This window comes from Pelodiscus sinensis, chromosome 5, assembly GCF_049634645.1.
Source record: "Pelodiscus sinensis isolate JC-2024 chromosome 5, ASM4963464v1, whole genome shotgun sequence".
Classification (NCBI taxonomy): Eukaryota; Metazoa; Chordata; order Testudines; family Trionychidae; genus Pelodiscus; species Pelodiscus sinensis.
The window spans coordinates 54,773,859-54,788,815 of record NC_134715.1 but is presented as its reverse complement, the minus strand read 5'-3'; the positions used below and the strand labels follow the sequence as shown (position 1 = coordinate 54,788,815).

General features: G+C 44.9%; 1 protein-coding gene across 11 annotated transcripts in view; it reads right to left on the bottom strand.

Moving 5' to 3' along the window:
- The window catches only part of FHIP1A (FHF complex subunit HOOK interacting protein 1A), a 136,317-nt gene extending 126,182 nt beyond the window's left edge, over positions 1-10,135 (bottom strand). For 5 of the 11 annotated variants that reach the window (XM_075930049.1, XM_075930039.1, XM_075930038.1 and 2 more), the window contains exon 1: positions 9,287-9,580. The gene's annotated coding sequence lies outside the window, so the exon portion shown is untranslated. Of the gene's footprint in view, positions 1-9,286; positions 9,581-9,605 lie in introns of those variants that run through there. The other 6 variants (XM_075930043.1, XM_075930045.1, XM_014574378.3 and 3 more) reach the window with 3 other exon arrangements.
- Between the last annotated feature and the right edge of the window lie 4,822 nt (positions 10,136-14,957).

Genomic DNA, 14,957 nt, shown 5'->3' with positions numbered 1-14,957 from the left:
GTTTACATAGCTAGTAATTAGAAAGACTTTGTAATTAAGGCTGATCTGCAATACACAGTAAGGTTGATGTAGGTCCATTTGTACTGACCTAGGCACATGCCTACACTAAAATTGCTCTCCCATCAGTGTAAGTGGCCTGGTATGGTAATACAGTAGACCTCCCCAAGCAATGCAGCACGATAGTTGAGATGTGACATGCTGAAACTGTGTCAAAGTAATGCAGTGCTAACTCTCAGAGGGGTAGCCATGTTAGTCTGTAACTTTAAAAACAATGAGTAGTCCTGTGGCACCTTAGAGACTAACAAAAATATATATAGTATCAGCTTTTGTGGGCAAAACCCACTTCTTCAGATGAGTTGATCCGGAGAAAGCTTATGATAGATAGGATAGATCGGAGTCTCTAAGATGCCACAGGAATATATGTCTGACAACTCTAACCATACCCAGTACCTGTTTCACAATGTCCCTATCTCTGAACAGAATGGTTACTATTGCAAAGTTTTGAACTCCACTGCCCAGTGATTGTTGAGACTGGAAGCCTGCCCCATCTTTAAAACCCCCATGTGTTCTTTAAATGCCTTTTCCTACTCACCGACCTTTGTCAATACACCGAACAGCTTACCTTTTGTTGTGTGCTCTACCTAACCAAGAATGCCTACTCCTGGCAGCTGTCTTTGTATAGCAAATTTGTGTAACAAGTAACACTGGATCTCCTGAAACTGCAGGGAACAGAAGCTGTGCAAGCCCAGCTACAGATCAGGCACAGAAATATGAACACATTTGAGAAGACTGCCCAGGGGATGCTGGCAAAGGGGCATGACAGGGATCAGCAGCAATGTTACATGAAAACAAAGAAAAAATATGCCAGGCAGATCAAAGAACAAGGGAAGACAAGAAATCTCCTGCCTGGAGACCTGCTGCTTTCACAACAAACTGCATGCCATTCTTAGCAATAACTCCAGCAGTGCCCTACATACCACTGTGGATACCTTGGAGGAGCCCAAGGTGGAGAACCTTGCTGTGAATAGCAAGAGAAGGAAGACACAGTGAGGAACTCCAACCATGCTGGAAGCTGGGACCTGTTTGAAATTCCACAGGAATCATTCCTTGGTGACCAGTGCAGGTGCCTGGTGATGAAGGGGAAGGAAGTTTGGGCAAGAGTGTACTTGCATTCTGAAAACCTTAATTTTGTTTTTTCCTTTCCTTCACACCTCATCTCTACTCCCCCTTTCCTCTGCTTTTGTTCTTCATTTTAAAAAAATGGCACTTTGCCCATTTGCAAGTTAAAACAGGTACTGACTTTTCATTCCTTTATGGATAGAAAAGGAAAGGTTAATGGGTTCTACAAAGGGCTAATTAGCAGTCCAGCTATACAAGCCACATCAGATCAGTATCTGGGTAGAACTGGCATCTGCGTTTGTTTTTTGTGGCTCATTGGGGTAGAGATGGAAAAATGGAAGGCTGCCTACACAGGACTACTCTGGATAAGGATGTGTCTACACTGCACCCTTAGCTCAATACAAGCTATGCAAATTGCTTGAAGTAAGCTATGCAAATTGATGCCCAGCTCACGCAGGGTTCCCCCCACTGTGCTTTAACTTAGTGGTTCTTAATACATTTAAAAGACTGAAGTGCAGTGTGGGACTGGCACCAGCTGAGACAGCAGATTCCCAGCTCATGCCAGGTCTCCCACTGAGCACCAGCCTTAAATGTGAAAAGGCTGGAGCATAGTGGGTCAGTGCGAGCTGGGAATCAGCTGTATCAGCCCGCACCAGGTCCCCCCGGCTGCACTTCTGATTTTTAACTGTATTAAGAACTGGCCGACTCTTAATACACTTAAAAAGCAGAGGTGCAGCATCTGGGACTGGGTGCAAGCCAGAAATCCACTGATTCCAGGCTCGCACCCGGTGCCTGCTATCCCCCTACCTTTCCTGCCCCCTGCCAAGACAGTGCTGGGGGGAACCAGCTTTTAAGCCGTCTTCCCCCAGCACCGGCTTCTGCTCCTCTCAATTACTGCTTCTATCAGAGGCATCAAGGTGGGGGAAGAAGCATCTAGTCAACTAGCCACTTACATCCCTAGATCAAAACCTAATCAGAAATGTTATCTTCCAATCCATCAGTTTCCCCTACTTAACAAGTTTATTATAGACATTACATTAATATCACAAGATTATAAACCAAAAATAGCACAGAACTCTAGCACAATTAGGAGACATATTGAACTCATGACCTAATAATATTCTAAGAAGTATATAAGAACGGCCATACTGGGCCAGACCAAAGGTCCATCTAGCCCAGTAGCCTGTCTTCTGACAGTGGCCAGCGCCAGGTGCCCCGGAGGGGGTAGACCGAAGACAATGATCAAGTGATTTGTCTTGTGCCATCCGTCTCCAGCCTCTGACAAACAGAGGCCAGGGACACCATTCCTACCCCCTAGCTAATAGCTTTTTATGGACCTAACCTCCATGAATTTATCTAGTTTCTCTTTAAACTTTGTTATAGTCCTAGCCTTCACAGCCTCCTCTGGCAAGGAGTTCCACAGGTTGACTACGCGCTGTGTGAAGAAGAACTTTCTTTTATTAGTTTTAAACCTGCTACCCATTAACTTCATTTGGTGTCCTCTAGTTCTTCTATTATGGGAACTAATAAATAACTTTTCTTTATTCACCCTCTCCACATCACTCATGATTTTTATATACCTCTATCATACCCCCCCTCAGTCTCCTCTTTTCCAAACTGAAAAGTCCCAGTCTCTTTAGCCTCTCCTCATATGGGACCTGTTCCAAACCCCTGATCATTTTAGTTGCCCTTTTCTGAACCCTTTCTAAGGCCAAAATATCTTTTTTGAGGTGAGGAGACCACATCTGTACACAGTACTCAAGATGTGGGCGTACCATAGTTTTATACAGGGTCAGTAAGATATTCTGTGTCTTATTTTCTATCCCTTTCTTAATAATTCCTAACATTCTATTTGCCTTTTTGACCGACACAGCACACTGTGTGGACGTTTTCAGAGAGCTATCCATGATAATTCCAAGATCTCTTTCCTGATTTGTCATAGCCAAATTAGCCTCCATCATATTATATGTATAGTTGGGCTTATTTTTGCCAACATGCATTACTTTACACTTATCAACATTAAACTTCATTTGCCATTTTGTTGCCCAGTAACTCAGTTTTGGGAGATCTTTTTGAAGTTCTTCACAGTCTGTTTCTGTCTTGACTATCTTAAACATTTTAGTATCATCCGCAAACTTTACTACCTCATTGCTTGCCCCTTTCTCTAGATCATTTATAAATAAGTTGAATAGGATTGGTCCTAGGACTGACCCTTGAGGGACACCACTAGTTACCCCTTTCCATTCTGAAGATTTACCATTTATTCCTTCCCTTTGTTTCCTGTCTTTTAACCAGTTCTCAGTCCATTAAAGAACCTTCCCTCTTATCCCATGACAATGTAATTTACACAAGAGCCTTTGGTGAGGGACTTTGTCAAAGGCTTTCTGAAAATCTAAGTATACTATATCTACTAGATCCCCCCTTGTCCGCATGTTTGTTAACCCCTTCAAAGAACTCTAATAGATTAGTAAGACAGGATTTCCCTTTACAGAAACCATGTTGACTTTTGTCCAACAAATTATGTTCTTCTACGTGCCTAACAATTTTATTCTTAACTATTGTTTCTACTAATTTGCCCAGTACCGACGTTAGACTTACTGGTCTGTAATTGCAGGGATCACTTCTAGAGCCCTTTTTAAATATTGGTGTCACATTAGCTATCTTCCAGTCAGTAGGTACTGAAGCCGATTTAAGGGATAGATTACAAACCACAGTTAACAGTGCTGCAATTTCCCATTTGAGTTCTTTTAGAACCTTTGAGTGAATGCCATCCGGTCCCAGTGATTTGTTCACGTTACATTTTTCTATTTGTTCCAAAACCTCCTCTAATGACACTTCAATCCAGGACAGTTCCTCAGATTCATCTCCCACAAAGGATGGTGCAGGTTTGGGAATCTCCCCAACATCTTCAGCCATGAAGACTGATGCAAAGAAATCATTTAGCTTCTCCGCAATGGCTTTATCACTTGCCTTGATTGCTCCTTTTGTATCTCGATTGTGTAGGGGACTCACTGGGTTTTTAGCAGGCTTTCTGCTTCTAATGTACTTAAACATTTTACTAATGTTTTGAGTTTTTGGCTAGCTGTTCCTCAAAATTTGTTTTGCTTTTCTTATTACAGTTTTACACTTAATTTGACAGCGTTTATGTTCCTTTCCATTTCTTGAAAGATGCTTTTTTGTCCCTCACTGCTTCTTTTACATGGTGGTTAAGCCACAATGATTCTTTTTAAGATCTCTTACTATGATTTTTAATTTGGGGCAATACATTTAAGTTGGGCCTCTATTATGGTGTCTTTAAAAAGTTTCCATGCAGCTTGCAGGGATTTGGCTCTTGTCACTGTGCCTTTTAATTTCTGCTTAACTAACCTCCTCATTTGTGTGTAATTTCCCTTTTTGAAATTAAATGCCAGAGTGCTGGACTGCTGAGGTTTTCTTCCCACCACAAGAATGTTAAATGTTATTATATTATGGTCACTATTCCCAAGCAGTCCTGTAATAGTTACCTCCTGGACCTGAACCTGTGCTCCGCTCAGGACTAAATCGAGAATTGCCTCTCCCCTTGTGGGTTCCTGTACCAGCTGCTCCAAGAAGAAGTCATTTAAGCTATGAGATTTAATTTCTGCATCTCTTCCTGACGAGACATGTACCCAGTCAATATGGGGATAATTGAAATCCCCCATTATTAGAGTTGTTTTATTTTAGTAGCCTCTCTAATCTCCCTTAGCATTTCAATGTCACTATCACTGTCCTGGTCGATAATATATCCCTACTGCTATATTCTTATTATTGGAGCATGGAATCACTATCCATAATAATTCTTCTGTTGCTTTGGCTTGGCAAGTCAGTCAACTGTGTGGTAAATATCAACTGACCACCTATTTGAATATGGTCAAATATCAAACATTTCAGCAAGAAACTCATAATCAAGACTTTATCTATATCAGATCACGTATACTTCCTTTTTTCAGAACTTCATTTCATTGTGTTTTGCATTTTCAGAATCAAAGTAACTCAATTAAGAAACTTGGTTTTTGTAAGTAAGTATAAATAAGGTTAAGTCTATTGAAACACATAAAGTCCTACTTTTTTTTGTTGCAGTTCCAATAAATCAGCTTAAGATCAGGGCCCTACCAAATTCATGACCATGAAAAACACACCACAGAGCATGAAATCCAAGTTCCCCGGTGAAATTTGGTCTTGTATTTGTTTTTTATTCTATAGAGGTTTCATAGGATAAACCAGCATTTCACAAAAGGGAGTTGTGGAGAGTGTCACAGAGCTGCCACCCTTACTTTTCTGCTCCCTACAGAGGGGAGCAGCTGATGAACACCACCTGGTGACTGAACAGTCAGCTCTGAAGATAGCACCCCACCAGCATCAGCACAGAAATTGCCAGTACCGTATCCCTCCTACAATAAATTTCCGACTCCCTCACAATTCTTTTTTGGGTCAGGACTCAATGGGGCCATCTCCCCTGCAAGCCACCCCTGAGGAAGAGGAAGGGGTAGATGCTTTAGCCAGATGCCCCCCCATAAGCTCTGCCCCATTGCTAGGTGCTCAGGGCTTTCCCCATTCCACCTGCTCAGCACTCCAGCCAGAGAATGGGAATGGGGCTTGCAAGCCCCCAACTCTACTTCAAGGCAGAAATGTCAGGTGAGTGGAACTGGGCAAGCTCCTGACCCCACACCTTGGGCGGAACACCGGACAGAGAGGGGAAAGTTCCCGCATCCTGGCAGGAGCAGAGCTGGGACTGGATGGGCCTGATGCTAAGTGTCCTACCTATGGCTATATCCCCGTTAAAAGTATGAAATTGATACAAATGGACAGTGAATTTGGTAGGGCCCTATTTAGGATATATGAATTATTTGTGACATAACACAAATATGGAGTAAAAAATTGTGACATCTGACCAGTTATTTTTGAACGGGTCAAAGACCCAAACTTATCTACTATATATTTTCAAGAGTTTGTTTGTGGATTTGTTTGTGCAAAATAAAGTTATATTTCACAATTACCTACAGATATACCAAATTTTGCATGTACATTCCTGCCATTTAAATTAGCTGAATGCTGTACTTTTTACACCAGAATATGCTGAGTTAAAGGATAAAATAATCATTTTTGTTTTTCATCGGAAAAAAAGTCATGACTATTATGATTAGAGTTCATAAAAATATTAGCTAACATTAAAATTGAGTTGCTTATTCAACTGTCATTTTAGTGCAAAGAAAAATTTTATTGTTACAAAACACAAAATAATTCAAATTATGGAAAGAGTAATGGAAGCTTTATGAGTTTCTGATTCAAATTTACTATGTATGGTAATTATTCAATAAAATAAATACTGTTTGAAGTTGAAATTCCATAAATTTAAACTGTTCTTTTACTTCCCTTTTGCAAGCACATTAATAAAAAAAAATCTATTACATATATTTAATTTCTTGAACTTTCCTATGAGTTTGCCCAGTCAACAACACGCCTCACTTGCTAGTATTATTTATTGCTGCTAAGAGACCTGATTTTTATTCTGAATTTCCTCTGGAAACACTGTTGAGCAGGGGTGGGCAATAATTTTTAATGGCAGGCCACTCCAAGATTTTGGTAAGTGGTCAAGGGCCACACTTCTGTGGAGGGGGTACCGGAGTTTGGGATGGTGGGTGAAGTATAGAAGGGAGCTTGGGCCAGAGGACTGGGGTACAGGAGGGAATCTGGGATTGGAGAAGGAGTTTAGGTAAAGGAGGGGTTTATGATCTGGGGCAGAGTCCAGAAGGGGTTATGGGTGCAGGAGAGGACTCTGGACAAGGGGAGGGATGTAGCAGGGAGTGCAGGGTTGGTAGGGAGTTGTGACCTGAAGGAGGTGGAGAGAGGGGATGCAGAGGATTTGGGTGGTACCTAAGGCAGCAAGTTGGGAGGAAATTAGGGGTGGGGTGCCAGGGGCAGGCTCTGGCTGGCAGGTGCTTGCCTAGGCAGCTCCCTACCAGCAGCCCTGCAGAAACCTGAGAGGCTCCACGCCTGGCTGCTGGGCTGGCTGCTTCATGTGTGTCTGCTCCAGACAGGGAGGGAGGAAGCATCACTCAGCTGCCTTTGCTTCCAGCAAAATTTCTCAGCTCCTATTGGCTGGAAACTGGCCTGTGAGAACTGAGATATTTTGCTAGGGGGAAGGGACAGCATGTGTAGCTTCCTCCTCCCTACCCAGTGTGCATAGCAATTAGCAGCCTGCTGTTTAAAGTGGCTAACGCTGCTCTGTAGTAAGTGTGCAGTAACTGTAGTAAGTGTCCATGGGCCAGATCCAGCCCACTAGCTGCCTCTTGCCCATCCTTGCAGTAGAAACACCATGCTCAAACCCTCAGGAAGTAAGGACCAATCTTGCAAGCCCTACTAGGTGGATTCATGAGTCACTGAAACAGACCCTGCCTGGACAGAGAAATGGACCCCCAATCCTTCATAGTGCTCTTACCCAGGTCAACAGCAACCAGCTAAGGAAAGAGCAGCACTGCCATGAAGAAGTCCATTCTGGCTCAGCTGGGAGGAAGATGGCTACAATTTAGAAACTTAAACTGACACAATCCATTAGAAGTCTTGTCTTTTGTAAATGCTCAAAGTCGTCTCAGGTACAAACATCTACTCCCAAGTTCCCCTGTTTTGTGGTTTTACAGTCATGCTTAGCTATTTTAAGTGTTTTCTTGCTCTTTGTTGCTCGATGAGAGTGCCATCAAAATAAGAAAACCAATCAGAGAGAAAACGTGAAGACAACTAGAGTGCTGCCAAATGCAGAAAGTTGTAAAAAGAATAGGCATTGATCCTGGAATCTCTTCCATGCGAAGCAGATGTCTGTGCCAATACAGAGCTCCATTAAAGATAATGGGTCTTCACATGGCACAACACAATGTACATGTACAGGGTCAGGACCTTAAGGTTAAGTGTCACCTGCAGCAAAGATTGACAGAAGAACCGTAACATAGTAGTATGATCTTTAACACTTTTGACAGTGTGCTGTTAAGAGTAGAGCAACATTATCAGGACAGACCAATTGGTCCATATTCTCAGGCATTTTAGCATTAAAAGTTATTGTGCTCTATGCTTCAGTCTGGAAAGGGGTGGGGATTGAAAACCACAAGAAGAAATGTGGAAATAGCCTGCAAAGAGATGTGATAACTTCCCTACCAAAAAAAAAAAAAAAAACTTCCTTACCAAAAAAAAAAAAAAACCCCACACACCCTGAATTACAACATGAAACAAACAAACGGAAAACAGCTCCCAAAGGAAGAAATGATGCAATATCATCATGTGTAATTTACAAATAGGGGTATAACCGCTCCAGATGTAAACATTACACTTATAGGGTGGAAGTCATCTTGAAGTAAATTAATATTTTCTTTACCAGTGTTTTGCACAACAGTTAGTGAGTGCTCCATGTCTCTGCAAGCAGAGAAGTTCCTGGCTAAGGCCATGCAAGTTACACTACTAAAGCAGACCGCTTGCATTAGAAGCGGGAAACCTTTCTTCCCCTCATCTAAACAGATAAAGGCGCTTAAACTGGAATTATTTCCTGTGACCTATATAATTTCATCAAGCCGCTGGTTGCTACTGGCAGAGGAGATCCAAGTTCCTAATGAGACAGAGTCAATAGCAAAGCCCTTCCTGGGAGAAGCAGAGCCGCTCCAACCGCCTGGGGAATGGGAGGGTTATTAGCCCCGAGCTCTAACAAACAACAGGCGGGGATAGAAAACTGTCCAAAGCATGTGTCACCAGCCCCAGCTCGGTCCCCCCGCTCCCCCAGCAGTTGCGTTTGGCAGAGAAGGGGCTGGGAGGAGGCATCGCTCCTGTCCGGCTGCCACACGCTAGGTCGAACCAGCAGCACCACCCCAGCGCTGCACCCGCCTCCCCAACACCCGCGGAGGCAGGTGACGAGTTGTGAGCCCCGCAGCCGCGCTAGGGGAAAGGGGTTTGCGCGCAAGGGGGGGGGCTGCGCGTTGGCTCCCGAGTTGCTCAATCCATTTCCGCGCGCGCTGGGGGGGGGGGGGGGGTGATTTCCCCGGGAGGGACCCATCCTCCGCAGAAGCACCGCGCCCTCCCCAGCACCAGTCCCTGCACGGGGTGCGAGGAGCCCCCAGCAGCCCCCAAACACGTGGGCGCCGCTGGCCCCACGCGCGAGTAAAGCGCCTACCTGGGCGCCGCTGTGCCCTGGGCCGGAGGAGGCCCGGCTCGGCCTCCGCAGCACCAAGCCGAGAGGCGGGCGGGCGGGCGTCTCCGGCTCAGCTGGCGCCGCGGGAGGGGCGGCAGGTAAATCCCGCCCGGTTGTTAAGCAATAATCCTCGGGCGCGGGAGGAACCTGAGGGCGGCGCCGTCCCCTGCCGCCCCTGGGGCCTTCCAGCGCCCCCAACTCGGGGGGCCGGAGTCGTTCAATAGCGGCACCCCCGCAACTTGGGGGGAACAACAACAAAGTTTGCGTTAAGTAGGAAGCCGGGGCCGGGCGTGTGACTCACCGCGAGCCCCAGGCTCCTACAGCGGGAGGAGGAGCTGGAGTCAGGGCTGAGGTAGAAACTGTCCTACCTTCCGCGGCGTCCCCTTCAGGCTGCCCTCGTGCAAACGAGCCGGGCTGCCATTAAAAGCAAAAGGCGGAGGCCGACGCGCCAGGTGTTTACAAGCTGGAACATTGCACGCGCCCTTTGAAACGCACAGGGCAAGTCGCCACGGAAGGAGTTCGCGGTGCTGCTGTAGTTTCAAGTGGGGATTCTTGCAAGATAAGATCCTATTTCAGCATACGCCCCTCCTAACCTGCTTCTGCTCCGTGCCTTGTTTTTTGTTGAATTGCATATCAGAGTCTAGCTTCTTCTCTCATTCTCCCCAGCGAATGAAAACTAAGCCGTGACCTTGATAGTGCATTCATTGTGCTGACAACGGTGGGTTCATGGATACAGAGTTATTTATTGTATTATTCTCTACAGCTCAGCCCATTAGCTCAAGTATTCCAGGAGTGGAACTGAAAGCACATCCTTTGTGCAAGGGTGGAAAGGAACAGTAACATTGCACGTGAACCCATAGTCATCATCATACTCCTCTTAAAATGATGCCAACATCTTACTATATATTTTAGAAATGTCCATCTGTTAGTCCGTTTGTGCAAGAGCTCCTTCCAAATGGTAAGATCTAGGACCACCAAATTTGGGATGCAGCTTCCTCTTATCATAACTTAAAGTAACGTCAGGGTTTGGTTGTGCCAGAATATTGGGATGTGCCTGGAATTCAATTGTTTCTCATAAAATGTAAAGGGGGGAAGAATCTGGTCAGAGGGAATTGTACTGCAGAATCATCACAGAGGGCAGCAAAGGGCCAGAGGTGGGGACTAGGATCGCTATAATGCCATTGAGCCAGCACAGGGCAGGGGTGAAGTTATCCACTATATATTTCAGAGAGTCTGTTTGTGTTGCTTTTTATCTGTCCCCTGGCTATGCCCACTGAAGCTGTTGTGGAGAAGCACTTCTCATCCAGCCCCAGGCTGTTGCAGTGGTGAGAGAAGGCTGGGGTTGTCCACTCTTCCCCAGGACAGCCTGCATACTGAATCCCTCATCCCTAACCCCAGCCCAGAACAATGATTTAAATGAAGAAAAACAAAACTTATTTGATTTAAGGACCTGAGCAACAGTGAGTAAATCTTCTAGTCCACAATATTTGTCAATAACAGAGAACAAATAAGAGATCTTGTCCTGCAAACATAATTCCCAGGAGTAGCTCTTATTTATGTGAGCAGTCTTGTGGTAGTCTTTACAAGTAAGGTCTTCAGTGTAAGACTTATTGATTAGCAGGGCAATGAGATATCACTGTAGGAAAGAACACTTTGTTGTGAGAAGAGGAAGAACAGGTATCTGTTTTAAAAATAATATTTACATTTGATAAGATGGTAGAAACAGATAATTATTTATATTGATATTGTTACAGTGGAAGTTGCTGGATGAGGTGGTTTTGCACAGAGCCACAAATGCTTTTTTTCTCAGTTTGAGGAAACTGTTCAGTCTTAGTAATGTTTATACCATCAGTTTCTCTATTTTTTCCGTGGGGAGTTATGGCAAGTAACAATAGTGCTTGCTCTCTGTCTTAATATTTCTAACTAGATTCAGTTCTTGGTGCAAAGTCTCCTGGGAATCAGACATCGGTGTTTTGACTGAGATTCCTGGGAGAGAGAGCCTCCTATATAATGTTTGACAAGACCCCTATTCAAAGACTAGTGTGTATAGCAGTGGTCACCAGCTGGTTGATCCTGGAGACTCTCCCAGTTTATCATGATCCCTGGCTGTGTAGCAGAATTGATGCTCCCTGCCTGTCTTGGCCCCACATCACTCCTGGAAGTAGGGTTGCCAGATGGTCTCCCAAAAAATACCGAACATGTGGATTAAAAAATTTTGTCGAGCAATAAAAAAACAACAACCCCGCACTGCCCAGCTTCAGCACGCAACCACAGGTGGAGCCACCAGGCTTCTGTCCAGTGCCCAGCCTGAAAAACAGAAAATACCGGACATTGCATATGCCCCTCCTAGAAGCCACAGGGGCATGTTGGCTCCTAGGAGCAGTGTGGGGCCAGGACAGGTAGTGAGCCTGCCTTAAACCTGCTGTGTTTTGACCCCAGGTAAGTGTCACCCATTGGGAGCTTACATCTCAATCCCATCCTCTCCTCTCAGAGCCTGTACACCAAGCCCCTACCCCAGCCCTGACTCTCCTCAGACAGCATCTCATGCCCCCTCCTGTACTCCAACACTCTGTCCCAGCCCAGAATCCCCTCCTATACCTAAAATCCCTCCCTCCTTCACCCCAACACTCTGCCCCAGCCTGGAGCATGCTCCTGTACCCCAGCCGCCTACCCCAGGCTCAGCCAGAGCTCCCTCACACACTGCAAACCCCTCAGCCCCAGTCCAGAATCCAAACCCCAACCCAGTCGGGTGAGAGTGAGCAAGAGCAGTGAAGAGTGAGCAAGTGAATGCAAGTTTATTTCCCATTAAAATGATAGTGTCCCCACCTTAGCAGGACACAGTTATTGACTTTTCATTAATTTTCTCATACACCAAGAGGTACAACAAAGACAGGTAGAGCCATCTGTTTTTGTACACCTGTGGCGTTCGTAGTTGTGGGGGAGAGAATGGGACTAGTGTGTTTATGTACACAGGGATGTTCCTTGAATCCTCCTGAATGGTATCAATGAAACTTTCATGGAAGTACTTTGCAATCTTTTATAAAAGATTTTTTGGGATGGTAGCCTTATTTCTTCCTCTGTAGTAAGAAACTTTCCCACTCCAGTAAGCAATAATTTTTGTAGGTACCATTGAAGTAAACAAGTTAGTGGACCTGTCCAACTTCAGCAAAGCAGCAACAGCTATGCCTTGTGTGTCTTTGTTATCCTCAGAAATTAGATACCAGCTAAAATCACCACCATCTGTTGAAAATAGTCCCAGTATCCAGTGCCATTGCCTTATATTCATAGTTTTATGCAACTGAGCAATTAATTCCCTCCTCAGTTCCCTTGCCTCTGGCAAGTTATACACACCATGGCTAGTGCACAAGCACTAGCACTCCAAAGCACAAATGTCAATGTTTTGTTTAAAGCCTTTGGGGAGCAATGGGATGGAGCTGTGAAACTTGACTTCCACTTTTTGTTGTGACTATACTGACAATGGTAACTCAGTGTGTTTTATTTGTAGCTGCTGTCCATGAGGCCATGAGGAGTTTCCCTCCTCCACACCTTTGGAATACCTGAGCCAGATAAAATAGAGAAATAAGAGGATTGAGGATTATGTGTTCAGTGAGATCCTGCAAGCCAGTGCACTATCGGACCCTGGGGAGAGGGCCTGGATAGTTGTTATTGCAGACTCTGTAGAAAGGCCCAGATGTCAGAGAGGAAGATGCCTCAGTACACAGTGGGGTTTCTCTGGCAGCAAGCACAGATGCTGCAGATTCCTGTGACTCTACAGGTTCTACACTCCTGGACTCATCTCCCTTTGGTGAACTCCAGTATAGCACATCCCTCCTCACTGTTCAACATTCTACTACACGGTATTAGGAATTAGGAGTGTGAATGGTTTACTGGTTCTGGTTAACCAGTAGGAGCTGGAGCAAATCCCCATTCACTGTGGGCAGGGAACTGCTCCAGCCCCACAAGCCCCAACTCAGGCAGGGGTTGATCTGACTGGCCTGCCAGAGCAGTCCCTGTCTATGGCGGGCCCAGTGCAGCCAGCACGCTGCATGCAGGGCCTGCTCTGAATGGCAGGCTGGAGTAGCCTCTGTGCATAGTGGGCCTGCCCCAGCCCCCCCCATCACAGTGGGGCTGGAGCAGTGCCTCTGCCCTCCCCCTTTTAATTGGTTAACCAATTAAACATTATGGTTAACCGGTTAACTGATTAAACAAGATTTTACATCCCTATTCGGAATCACTTTTCTACCCCACTCAGTACACACTGGAGAACATTAAGTGTCACCTGTGAGAGCCATGGTGGCTGTATGTGTAGCTAAAATGGATATGAAGGTTCATTCTTCAAGTTCTGTTACATTAAAACTTTAATATATGGATTTGCTTTTAGCTTAACAATATTGTCTGGAATATAATTCATCTTTATTAGTTATTAATATGTGCTGCAGCATGCGTGGCAGACGTGAAAGCATCCACTTGTTCTTGTACCATATAATTCAACCTATAGGATCAGTGACAAACACAGTGCAATAATTATAAATGTACAGCAAGTCCCATATAAGTAATAGATGCATTGACAGTGTTCTATTCATAAATGCTTGCCAAGTACCACACACTTCCTAACAGTTCACTAATCTTCAGGGCCAGGCACAGAACCATATATCATGATGCATTACTGTGGTTCACGGTTAAAGTGCTATTTCAAAGCTTGCCCAAGCCTTACAGCGCTGCTTTGAGCTTTTTTGATAGTCCTTGTGGTTGACTATTAAAACTCAGCAGACAGCTGCTCTGCCTCCACCCCAATAGCAAATTTCCCCTTTTGTGTCACCAGATATTATGCAGGATACAACAGGCCTAAAACCATTGGGATATTTTTCTCACCAAGATCCAATCTTGTGAGTGGGAACACCTGCACCCATTTGATCAATCAATAGTCCATTCACCTGTCATTGTGCGGCTGTTTGAAGCTTCCTTGGGTATTGTCATGATGACTGGTGTAGAGCTTCAAGAGTCAGGAGAGTAAGAGAAAGTATGGGTCCCCCGGGATTACTATTAGCATTTCAACATTGCTAGTCATAATCTGTTATTTGGAGAAGCAACTCCCTGCTTGTAGCTTTTCAGTGCTCTTAAAGATAAGTGTGTCAGGTACTTTTCCTAGACAGCTTACACTGATGTCAGTGAAGTGTCCCCAGTGATCCACCAGCACTTGCATAAGCATAGAAAACAAGCCCTTTCTGTTGATGTACTCTGTGGCAAGGTGGTATGATACCAAAATAGGAATGTGTGCTAGCTATTGCTCTACTGTTATTTGAGAACCATGTTGCTAGAAATCTGTTTATTACACCCTGAACATTGCCAAGTGTCACAAGTCTGCATAGTGGGATGCTATTTATGACCCTGCACATTTGTATGACTATGGCCTCTATGATGAATTTTCCTTCTCCAAAATGATTTCCAACTATCTGGTACCAATCTGGTGTTGCAAGCTTCCACAATGTGATTGCCAATGTCAGTGCAGGTCTCATTCTGGTGTTCCTGGGCTGGGCAAGTATGGCAGATCCAGGAATGTGGCCCTTATGCATCTGAAAGTTCTGCAGCCATTGCTCATCATCCCAACCCTGCAGTATGTTGTGTTCCCACCGGTCAGTGGGATTTACTGCTG